Here is a 12900-nt window from a genome sequence, read left to right as displayed (position 1 = left end):
TTTTCTGCCCATGTCATTATTGAAATTGACAAAATAACTCAAGACCAATCCTTGAGGAGCTTCACTAAGCTTCCTCTTGCCCAATAGTTCTCCTGTTCTCCTTTCAATACAACATATTGTCATTTTCTGTATATCTGATTACTTTCCACATTACACTGCTTGTACTAATCTCCTTTTGTTTTTCTGATCAAATTAATAACAGTTTATGTGGTGGCATATCTTGTGTTCTGCTGAAGCCTTGATAGATTGATCTACAGCATTCCTCTTTCTAAAACAATCAATCTGTGCATCTCATTGGTGAAACATATCTGTCTATTCTAGCACAAAGAATCTTTGGTACATAAATGTTGTGTTGTATTCATGTTTAACAGTTACCTCTGTGTCTCTAATTTATATTTTCCATTCATGTTTGCTCTGAAGTCTGGCATATTTTGGTAAAGCTTATCAGCTATCAGTTTTTAATTAACTCCTCCTTTTAAATTTAAGTGTTCTGTTTACTCTTCTGAGGCTATATAATATCCAACAAAAATCCTTCCTACTGATCAAAAGGCCAGTGTGAATTAGAGTCACAGAAAAATTCCAGTTGGAAGACACTTCTGGAAGTCTCTGGTCCAACCTCCTACCCAAAGCAGGCTAACTTCAGAGTTAGACCAGGCTGCTTAKGGTCCTGTCTTGTCAAATTTTGAAAATCTTCAAGGATGGGGATTTCACAAGTCTTTCAGTGTGGTATGATAGGGGTCATCCTGTCCTTCACACTGAGCACAAAAGGTTCTTTGAGGCTTTCTTCCATTTCAGTTATGAGTGTGCATAATGCAAAACAAGGCATATTAATGGTTTTGTCCCCAAGTTCAGGAAAGGGCAGATGCAGCTTCACTTTAGAGATAAGAGAGACGAGGGAAGCTGGTCTCTGCCCAAAGAATGCAGTGAGTGGTTGTGCTGCCTGGAGCCCAGGTCTGAAGGGAAGGAGGACTAGCTAAAGACCTTTTTGTAGTGGAAACTTTCCAACCATAGAACTCTAAATATTCCCCCGCCCAGACCTCTCTCCTGTGAAGAAAATATTGCAATTTTAGCAACAGAATCACTTCTCCATCCTCGAAGATTCACAGAGGAGCCTGAGAGAAACTTGAATTGTGTCAGCATTTGGAAAGGGGATGAGGAACAAGCAAGGACTTTAGATCCTCGTAGTTGCTAATAAATGAATGATTGTTCAGCATATCATCTTTATCATCATTTGCCAGATTTTCTTTTTTCTGTCCCTGAAAACGGAGTGCTACTCTATTATTTCTTAGTTAAAAGCTCTTATTGATCAAGACTGTCTCAATCCCAGAAGGCAGGTTGATGTGAATATGTAATGTTGGAGCTTACGCTGGAGCTGAGATTGCTGCTTAGGAATCTGGATACGTAATATGTGACCTCTATATCCCGTCAAAGCAGCTCAATATGTGAGTGTCATTATTTTGTCTACAGTACACTGCTTTCATACTGGTGATCAGGCCAAGAATCACTCACAGAAATTTATACATTAATTTTGAATAACAAATATATTTGAGAAAATTAGTCTGTTCACAGATAACTCTGTTACCACTGTGTGATAACTCACAGGTACCTCTTTTTTTCATTTATAGTAAGTTAATGGGTTGGAAGCAATGATTTTGTGACTTTTTTTTTTCCCTAAGTTTAAGGTGGGTTAGGGAACATCTATTTATAACATGAAAATTATTGTGTACTATGGGGTGGGGTTTTTTCGATCGTTGAAAAGAATATGTAGCTATAAAGAGCAAAAATTCTTAGATACTAACTTTCAAGTAAGAAAGTTTTAGGTTTTATCCACACTGGGAGTAGCGACTTTCTCTTTTACCTAAGAACCTACAGTAAAAGGAGGCAGCAGGTAGCCAATGCAGTAGAAACTGTATGTGCACTGGCACATGCAGTTTGATGCAATATATTCTCCTTGAAATGTATCCCTGTGCCGGAGCCCACTCTATCCCATCAGTTTTACACGTCAGTCCCAAAGAAGACTGTTGGAAATACCTAGAAGTAGAAGTATATCCTTGTGGAGCTTCAGTCTCTCTTTAGTGGGTACCACTAGGTATTCCAGGAAATTGCTTATGAACAGAGAAAGGGAAACTTGAAAGACAACGGTCATAATTTTTTACTTATAGCTCTGTACATCACCATTGAAGAAAAAGTGGAAAGAGCTGCTACCTTACTCTGGCAATGTATTTTAATATAAAGAATTTTTTATTAGGTCTAGAAATCATCTAAACAGTTAAATGAATAATAGAGATTGAATTCAGGTGAAGACGCATTCTATGTGCTTCATTATTATTCTCTACAGGAGAGAAATGTTGATAAAAAATACTTAAACTGCTTTGAGTCATATCCTCTCACTCCTGCCAGCTATCATTAGAACTCCTTGAAAATTAAGGTAGCAGCAGTACAAGTGAGGATGACAAAATCTGATACTCAGGCTGATGTCTGGTCAGTAATGCAGATTTTTTTATTTTATTAATTTATTTTTTAGAGCATAAAACTTGGCTCATTCACAAGTGGAAAGAAAGTTGAAGATACTGATGGAACCTGGAGAGGCTCAGAGATTATTATCTGTGTACTTTTGTCCAGTCTTGAGCTGATATTACACATAACCTAGACACAACTAATTCACTTTACTTTCTTTTTTTTTTCCTTCCTTCTTTTTTGAGCTGTTGTAGTCCTTCTGGATCAAGTTATGCTCAGATTCTGAATCTCAAATTTATAAGTGCTTCCTTGCAACTCCTGGTTGGCCAAAGCTACTTCTTTTGTCCCTTCCTGAGTTTACTGCTACACTAAATCAGGCAGAAAGCTTATGCTGACATCTGCAAAAAGAATTTCATAGAGAATTTTGTGGGGGTTTTTTTACAAGCTGATTCTGCCTTTTTCCTTCAGACCTACAATATGTGCTTTCATTGTTCCCACACCAACTTATGAATATGTTGATGCCGTTTTCTCTTTTTTTAAGCTCCCATCTGAGTTCTGTTCATCACAGATGTTTAGACACACAGCTGTCCATCTACAGTGGTTCTGCATGAAAGACCATGGCTGTTGTGTACAAAAGAAGGGATTCAGGCAAAATGTACTATAAATAGATAGCATTGTCTGCCTCTTCATTCTCCACTGGAGTCCTAAGTTCTGGAATTGGAATATTTGCTACTTTATTGAAATAGTTTTTGCCTTCTGCCTCTGCTGAACTAAAAGATGGAGCACAACCTGAGCATTTATTATGGCTGTTATTTGTGAAAAGTTTCCATTCTCTCTAAAGCAAGGAAGCTGGCTATTCTGAATGGTGCATGTAGTTCATGGTGAACAAAGACACTATTACATAATATGGTCTCTTCACCTGTATGAGTCAATAACCTTCATGTAACATAAACTGTTTAAATATACTTCAAGGTCATGCTATTAATGTCGTAAGGATTTGATTCAGGGAACAGATCAGCATGCAGCATGATAAGCCCCTTTGAAAACTGTGGAGCAGCAGCATAATATCTGAGAGCATTGTGGCAAATTGGGAAGTTGAGATGGAGCTGCTAATTATTCCAAGGCATATTTTTGAAAGGACAGGAGGTGTGGGATGTTCTCTGCCAAGAGCCCCTATTTCTTGAATGCTCTCACCATCTCCATATGCACATATGAAACTTTTAAGCTATGCTGCGTGTGTATAAGCTGTAGCTAATATGGTCTTGTCTACTGCTTGAAACCTTGAAAATCAGTGAGATACAACTCGATAATGATGAGGGCAGCAGTGGAATAATTTGGGTAAGACTAGATTATCAAAAAAACAAAGAAAAAACTGCAATTAGCATCTGTTACAGACCCCCAGGACTATAAGAGAGTGAGGAAAAATATTCATAGAACAACTCTGGAGTAGTTCAAAACCACACAGTACTGTCCCGGAGGGGACTGTAACTGTCCAAACATCTGTTAAATGATAAAGCTACTGTAAATATAGATCAGAGATTCCTATGCACAAATGAAAGTGTATGGATCCTAAAAAAGATTCCTAGCTTTAATAGTGGCAAATCTCTATCAAAAAGTATAGTGCTAACAAGTCAATGTAGAGAAGAAACTATATGGAAACAATGGGAATAATAGTAAGAATGTGTAAATACAATTGGAAAAGTCTGGTGAAAATGGGCTGGTTCTAGTCAGGTATTTACCAGTAAGGAAGATTACAAAGGCTGCAAGAAAGTAATTTTTCCCAATGTGAGAAGGACATTATAATTAAACTTTACATGCTGCAATATTGCTGAAAAAATAATGAAAAAGAAAAAAAAAAAGCAGTAATGAATTTGACCAGAAAGAACCGAAGTAAATGTTTTAAAATAAGGGTCACTCAGCAGCAGGCTGAGATTTTTTTTAAGATTTCACAATACATGGAATTACAAAGAAAAAAAAAACAGTGGTAAATGTTTTCTTTGCTGCATAAAATTGTGAGGGATTGATAGAATGTGGTAGAGTGGAATTCTTTAAATAAGAATTCTCCATCTTTTTTCAGTGTTTGTCCTTCTTTTTTGTCCTCCTCCTCTTCCTTTCTTTGAAAAGTAAATAATTGTTTCCATCCCAAGTCAGACAAGCATGAGAACTGGGACACCAATGAAAAACAGTGTCTGAAATGCTGACTGGTAAGTAAGATAAGTAAAGCAATCTAGCTGCTGACTCCTGCCTTCACCTGCCAATCAATGTTTAGCTTTGCAGATGTTTGAGACATTCAGAGATGACTCTTTGTGTGCCTTTCTACCACGTGGTTTCCATAGGATTTTGAGTCTAAGTAGAAACAACCTTTACTGAAGCCCATGGCTTCCAATTCACTTTGAAGACTTGTGGCACTTCCATAAGAATGCACCAAACTCTCAGGGTTTATCCTTTGGTGCCTCACACAAGTACACCACGTGTGGCTGCCTGCGGTGTGGCTGCTTGACCTTCATTCAGTTGCTCATCAAAGGTAAAGCAAAGCAAAGTAATTTGACGATCACAGAAAAGTTCACTGGCCACCGAGTTATATTTAGTGTTTTATTGACCATTTTGGGCTTCTTCCAGCAGTGTGAAAAGGTACATGCTGCATTTTATTATGTTAATGAGACATGAGAGGCACACATAAAAAAGCACTTGGTTCACACTGGGTATCTGTGAGAGGCAGCTATTTTTAAATATCTGTAGGTGGTTCACTAGCACAGGTAATTGAATTCCAACATATTTCTCCTTTGAGTCCTTTCAGAAGGATGGTCTGTAAAGCAGGAAACAAAGAAAATTACTTTTAAGGTACTGCTGCATTTCTTAATTTGAGTCGTAATGAAAATATTTTGTTACTCTGCTATTGTATTTCCTTTTAAGGAAATATTTACATATCCAAAAAGAAGCCCTCTCCATATTCAGAGATAAGTACTTTAATACAGCCACTTATGTTGTGTATTTATGCAGGTGTTTTGCAGAAGAGCAAAATACTTGCTTGTAACAGGCAGTGATGACATGGGCATCTTCATTTTTAAGAAGAATAGGCCCCTTGGCAATTACAGATGTGTTAGTGACTTTCTGCTTTCGCTGAGAATATCTCAAAACCCATTTCATTCTGTTGCATTTCTGGTTTGCAGGGATTTTTACAGGAGAGAGCAGGCATTTTACTTCACTTCTATAAACTACAGTTTATCCTGGGAAGCCATTTCATGTCTCATTTATATTTATTTCTAATAATGTATTTTTGTCAGGGCTCAGAAGGGGAAGATATGAATTTAAAAAAGCAGAGTTTCAGAACTCCTTCTTTTTTATTTTTTTTCTGCACTTTTTTACTTAGTCTTATAATTGTCATGATATGTCAGCCGGTTCAGTATTAAGTTCTCTGAAGTCTCAGTAATCTGGCTTCTTCACTCTACTAAAAGTGTTCTAGTTAACTCCCTTTTAAAGTCAAATTAACAGGTTGCCCCTCTGTTCTCCTTCCTCATGGCTTTGGACACTCTGATAAAGCCCTCCTCCACTGCACAGCCTGCCCATTTCAGCATCATGGTCATCTTTTTCTTAGGAATTAATTTGCACCTTTAGTTGTTGAAGCCCTTCCCAAGCTTCTTAGTTTCTTCTTGCTTTTATTGTTTTACTTGAGGCATGGTGTCAGTTAGCCTCCTGCCTGTACGGGTCGCTTGCACATCTTGTTGTCCCTTTTAGGCACTGACTTCTCTCTTCAAATGCATGGGCAGCCTGTCCTGAATGTCTTGACAGCTCCTGCCTCCTTCCTGGCTCATCTCTGTCTTTTTAGGTAATTCCTCATGATTTGGTCCACAGTTCTGTACTTCTGTCCCTTGAAGAGATATCTCTCCAACATGTTTTGTTCATGAACCGAGTTCTCTCCATAAAGTTATGACAATGATGGAAGAGTAGAGCAGAGTGAATATTTCTGGGAGGGGAAAAAAATTATATTTTGGAGAAATGAAATTTCTGGCAACTCAGAGCTGTTTGTGACTTTGGTTTAAATGTGTGAAGTAACTGTGCCTGGAAAAAATGTTTAGAAATATTCGAAAGCAGTGCCATTGGCTTATCTCCTAACTGATAAGCAGTGCAACTCAGACAGCTCAACTGCCTGAGGGGACTTGGAAGGAGGAGAGGCGAATCCAGCCTTGCTGCGGGGGCTGCAGTTTCATTTTGCTGGGTCAGGGAGGGAGAGCAGCAGTGAGAGCGACACAAGGCCTGGTGGTTGATTAGGATCTGAGCTCCAGTGAGCATTGAGAAGAGCATTCCCAGCAGAGGAGGTAAGAAACCCATTGCCAAATGCCGTACAGTATCAGGGGTTTACACATGTGACAGGAAGGAAATCTGTCCCCTCAGGGAGGTGTGCCCGATTTGAACCTGGGTCTTCCGTGATCTGGGGGAATAAAGTAACCGCTGTGATATCAGCTGAAAGGGGAGATTAAGTGGACTGGAGCATCTTTAAACACACAGCCCTGTAGAATAAAACAAGCAGAGACAAGTGACTTTTTGTAGCAAAGTAACGTCTGGTAAAATAAGCCCCAGCCTTGATCATGCTCCCATTTCATGAGCATGCTGCACCCCTATAACAAGAGAATATTCCTGTCCATGGAAAATGTATGGCCTAATTGATAGGGCAGTCAAAAGGTTAAAAGGAAAGCAGAGAGACAAAGACTGCAAAGTATCTTGCTGAAAGTCTTGCCATAAGGCAATGGTAGGGGTGGGGAGAGAGCAAACTGTTCTGAGTCTCTGGAGTTGTTTGCCTTAACTACCAATAGTTTCCACCATCCTTTTAGGATGCAGTTGACCACTTCTGGTGCACTTTTACATAGCATTTGGCAAGGTTTGCAACCCCCATGCAGTTCAGATGTTCAGGAAAGGGCCCCAAATGGGAGAGTTGCCCCTGACACAGGCTGCACAGCCTTGGACTCCAGATGCCACTTCTGATGCTCAAACCTGAGCCCTGTAAAAGTGACTGCCTTTCCATCCTGGATGCCTCGGTGCCTTTGCTCAGCACTGGGCACAGAAACAATGAGCTCAGTTTTGGTGTTCCCAGGCGGAGATGAGGGAACATCAATCTTAGTCACTCAAAAACAGAAGGTCGCATTCAAGATGTTGGTTCAAGAAAAACACAGAACAAAACGACATCTATYTGTGAAGATGAAGGAAAGCCTGTTTCTGCCTAACACAATGGAGAAATTGTTCATGAACAGCTCATGCTTCTCTGTAAGTGACACCCCCAGGACTCATTCTTCCTGCTCTCTGAAAATACAGCTAAGGTCAGGAAAATGCAGTGTTGTCATCCATACTGCCATTAAGCTTGTACATGTCAATTGAAAAACAAATGTTTTTGGTCTTTGCATTTCTAGGATTGCTTTACCTTGCTTGCTTGGCCAAACACTTCCACCCCTTCCCTTCTCCCCCCACTCTTCCTCTTTGTCCCCATTCCCTCCACACACCCCGGTCCTCAACAAATGTCTCTAAGCCTCCTTTTGAAATTGGGAATCCTCTCATTGGAGCTAGTTAATGTGGTATGGCTTATTGAGGAAATTTGGTTGGGGAGTTGCCAGTTGGAGAGTAATTTTAGATGTCATTCCACTTTAAAATATGCTAAATCCATGCTTATGCAGCATGAGAACTCTGCTGCAGCAGAGTGGGAACCATAGGGTAATGTTTGGGCATTAAATTTGTAGGTGGCTGTAAGTATTTCAACTTGCATCCTTATTAAACCTTTTCAGTGGTGTACAACACATCCTCCTGAATTGCTTGGATTAATGGCTCCACAGTATTTTCTCTGACCATGAATTAGGTTTAAGTATTATGAAAAAAGGCTTATTTTCAGCTTTCATCTTCTGTGCCTCTTTCCCCTCCCCCCCATTAGACATTTTTCTGTGTTTGTTTCCAGTAAAATGGGAGGACTTCCTCTGAAATTGGAACAGTGTTCAAATTTATGGACCTACTCTTTTGTATTATTTTATGGCGGCAATGTCTCTTACTTGACCCAGGATGACAGCTGCATTCTTCAATGGGGCAATTGTGCTGGAGACGTTCAATAGGTGGGAAGCGAGCAGTTGTTATCTGTGCTACTGGTGGTAGCAGAGACCCACCAAAACAGTGGAGGTGCTGCTGCTGCTGCTGCTCCTGCTTCCTGCAGCAGTTGGCAAGCAGTGCCAGTCAGCGGGGAACAGTTAGGGTGAAGGAGACCCAATCAGGCATGCTGTAATTTGCATCTGATTGATGAATGCAGGGAGAGCGTGGAAACGCCAATTAGAAATAAAACTGGGGTAGCGAAGGATTTGGGATGTTCTGTTTCTCTTACTTTCTTCTTCTGTTTCTGCCTCCTAAGCATCACCGAGAAAACGTGAAAGGGCTGATAGTTAAGAGGGGAGTAGGGGGAATAATTTTCTAGTTGAAACAGCCATTTAAGAGCAAGCCTTTAAAATAAATCTGAAAGATAAACTGTGTGTGCATTCATAGCTTAATGTGGTAGCAAAATGTTTATTTTGTAAATTTTGTACTTACAAAAGTTTAAAATGAAAATATGCTTTTCTAATAAAAGTAGAAATGTAAGCCATTCATATTACTATTTCTTGCATGTTTCCTGATTACACTAATTCAGAAATATTCAAAATATATAATAATATAAAATAATTCAAAAATAACTTATGATATAGATATAGAAACTTTTATTAAACTGTAATAGAAATCTGGAATGATTTTTTTTCTTTACTTTTTTTTAAATATACATGTTACATGTTATTACATGTTTTATTTTTATTTTATAAAATCTTTACATAAAAAAGTTCTCTGATACAGATTTTAAGTACAAAGAGAATCAGCAGCACTTTAACATTCTGTCCTTAAATCAGTATTGTCGGTGCTATGGTTTTCATTCATTTGATCTGCTTAATGTGGTCTGAATCCTTCTTGTTTTTTTCTTTTTTTTTCTGTGTGTGTGTATTTATTTGTTTCGTGTCTGTGTGTGTGTTCCCAGTACAGTATTCGATATCATTTATCTCAGTATAGAAGAATTGGAGTTGATATTGAAATTCCTTTGTAAATGTGTAAAGCCTGTAAACCTCTACCATTCCCAGCAGCTTAACAGAATCATCCTTCCTCTGACCACATAATTGTTAAATTGTGCATGCAAAATGGCTTGAGGATATTCTGTCCCTTTTCCAGCAGGTTATCAGGGAAAACTTGCCAGAGAACATTGTGTTGTTTATATATCCTCTAGGTTAAGAACTGAAAGGTCAATAGTTGCCAAAAGCAGTTTCACTTAGTAACTACTACTTTTCCCAAGCTCTGCAACCTACCTCACCAATGATCCTTATCATTTATTAGTGAAAGTGTGTATGTGCAGCTTCTAGACCTCTACCCATAGGCAAGTAATCTTGCTTTACTGAAATATTCTGTTCATTTTCCTGTATAATTAATCATGATGATTAATTACCTGCATAAGCAGATATTACGTGTAAATACACTAAGCTTACATTGTAATATTACTGGTTTCTTTCTTAAAACTCCACACTGAATGCATCTGTAGTGAAACTTGATTGACTGCAAGAAAGTTTTCGCTGGGCTGGATTTAGCCACTTTCTTTCCACTAAGAACAGAGTTGTTTTTGCCTTTTCAAGTTAAAAAATACTCATTTTACTAATTTCTCTAGATTGCAAGATAGAGTGTTATCGGATGTTTTAATTATGTTTGTCTTAAAGAGTTTTATCTTGCTCTGCAAATGCCTGATGTCTCTCTATTGATTTAAAGGAGTCACTCCTCTTGTATGCTGATGGTATTGAGTTTACAATCAGGCTCATCATATTTTGTCAGTGGGGGAGGAGGGCTTTGTCTTTGACTTAAAGGCTTTGTAAATTGTTTATCTAAAAGGAAAAAAAAAGTCTTTCTCTTTAACAGCAATTTCAGAGGGTAACATTTCTAGGTGGAAAGTTCTGTTGAAGTTGACGGATCTTTGCCAAGCTAAAAAGGTATTCCAAAGTGCTGATAATAGTTTTGTCTTTTGCAAGTGCTGTTAATAGTTCTGTTCATTTCACGGGAGTCCTGCTTTTTCCTGAGCACTTACCTTTGGTAATTCTGGTGGTTAGCTGAAGCTATCTTTTAGTCAAAACTGTCTAATAATTATTGCTCGAACCAGCTCAGTACTGATAGTACCAAGATGAAAAGATGCAGAGCAGAACTTTAAGTTTTGCAGCTTAAAAAGTAAAGGCATTCAAACTAAACCACTTCATGCTAAACCACTTCATAAACCATCCAAGTAAAATTACCTTGGTGCTAAAACTTGCAAATTAAATGTGTGCATAAGTTAAGGAATTTGGAATACTGCTATATTTTTAAACTTGTGTGTGTGTGTCTGTGTGTGTGTTTTAAAAAAAAAGCCTTTATATTTTATCAGAACTAGAGTGCTTACAAAGCAAATGCAAAATTCAGTTCAAATAGACTTGGATTGTTTTTCTCTTGATTGTGATGGTATCATCAAATCAAATAATATAGTTAATGAACATTAAAGCCAAAAAGAACAAAAGAAAACAAATGGGCAATGAGGGGGAAGCAATAGCTGCAGTACACGAAATGAATCTAAGCAGAAAAAGCAGATGAAATATCATGGAGCATCTGAAAGAAATGAAATGAAAACAGATTGTCATCAGATCTTTTTTCTTCCCCAAAAGTTTGATACCATTTCTTTGGGGAATAGTTTGCAAATGATATATAGAATATGTGTAACACAGCCATAAACAGACATGTAATTTGCCTCACTTACAATCTGTTCCATGATCTTTGTTCATCCTAAAGAAAAAAGAAAGGTGCACATCTTGGAACAGGAGAATGGAGAAATAAATCAGAGCTGCAGTTAATAGAACTGTATTGGGACATTACAATTGTAAGTGTTTGCTATTTTTCCTTTGTGCATATTCCAGGATTTCTGCTAACTTTGTTCCTCTGTGCCTTCATGGAATGTTTATTACTCCATTTTAACATAGATAAACAGCAAACAATACAGATAGTCTGTGGGAAAGTGTGTTTTACATATATTCCAATCTTAATTTTTGCTTAAATAGACAAATACAGAAAACACTCTCCCCGTGGTGTGAGCAACAAAGTAATCATCCTCAGCTTTTCACTTGGGTTTTGTTCGTTCTGTTTGGGTATCAGTAAACAAGCAGGATTAAAGAGAAACCTGTAGTGGGGAAAATTATATGTCTGAAGTATTAACTGGTATATTCAGTGTTTCTTACACACTGTCACTGAACACATGTTGCCCTCAGGTCTGTAACTGAGCTCTACTTAGCCTTTTATGGCTATAACTGCCTTCTTTTTTGCTAAAAGGCAGTTTGCACTGCGCTCTGTGTGTGTGAGAGGGAGGGAATGCCTTCCGTAAGTTGCTGTCAGAGCATGGGAAAACAAAATCCCATCATTTCTGTTGCCCTTGTTCCACTCCACTTCATCCATACACCAGCCATGCATGGCCACTTGTCACTGACCCCTGCCTTGTCCCATTTTCTTTCCCCCTTTGAGGTTGCACATGTGTGACTGCATGGAGCAGCACTGCATTTGGACAGTGATTGTACAACATTGTCTAGCACAAGCCATGCAGAAATGTGAGTGGCTCTGTGCAGACCCGGGGCTTAGCGGAGGCAGTGCGCCTTTATAGGTGGTCAGCACAGACGTGCAGTTCCTGACAGACCTTGTTGTGTCTGTAATTGGCTACAGAATCACTGGAGTAGAAATGCAGGATGTGAAGCTTGGGTGGGGATGGCTAAGGGAATGTTTTCATCATATCTTATATTCTGTGCTCTTTATGCCATTTAAATTCTGTTTCCTAGTGGAATATAACTATGCTTCTTTCAGTACTGTTGCTTTGCCCACGTCCTCTCATCGAACAAAACCAGCACTGCAATCAGAGCAAATTTTACTTTATAAAGGCTGAAACAAACATACTGTGCATTCTTAAGAACTGGTTAGTGGTCAAGTCAAATCTTTCTTACAGAAAATGACTGTTCTGAGGGGAAATATGAAAATGACAATAGATAGCTGGTAATGGTCTTAGCTGAGTTACTCAGATTAATTCATTTAACTCATATCTCAAATACACAAGTAAAAAATAGTCAAGTAACTGACCCCTCACTTACGTACAAGGTAAACAATAGTATAGTGAAGTGATGGTATAAATCAGAAGAAAAACATGCCTTGTTTAGGAATTACTTAGTCTTCTAGATTTGATCATACTGCCTAAGTGTATGCATACTGATGACTAAAGAACAGTCTGAACTGATTGATACATATGCTAGTTTTTAATTTTTATCCTTAAATCAGGATTAGCACTCTGTGAAATGGGGATAGAAAGAAAGCATGTAGTATAGAGCTGATCACACAAATAGTGCATTTGGTATGTTT

The sequence above is a fragment of the Apteryx rowi genome, unplaced genomic scaffold (assembly GCF_003343035.1).
Source record: "Apteryx rowi isolate R43461 unplaced genomic scaffold, aptRow1 scaffold_268, whole genome shotgun sequence".
Classification (NCBI taxonomy): domain Eukaryota; kingdom Metazoa; phylum Chordata; class Aves; order Apterygiformes; family Apterygidae; genus Apteryx; species Apteryx rowi.
Note: the sequence above shows the minus strand (reverse complement) of the source record.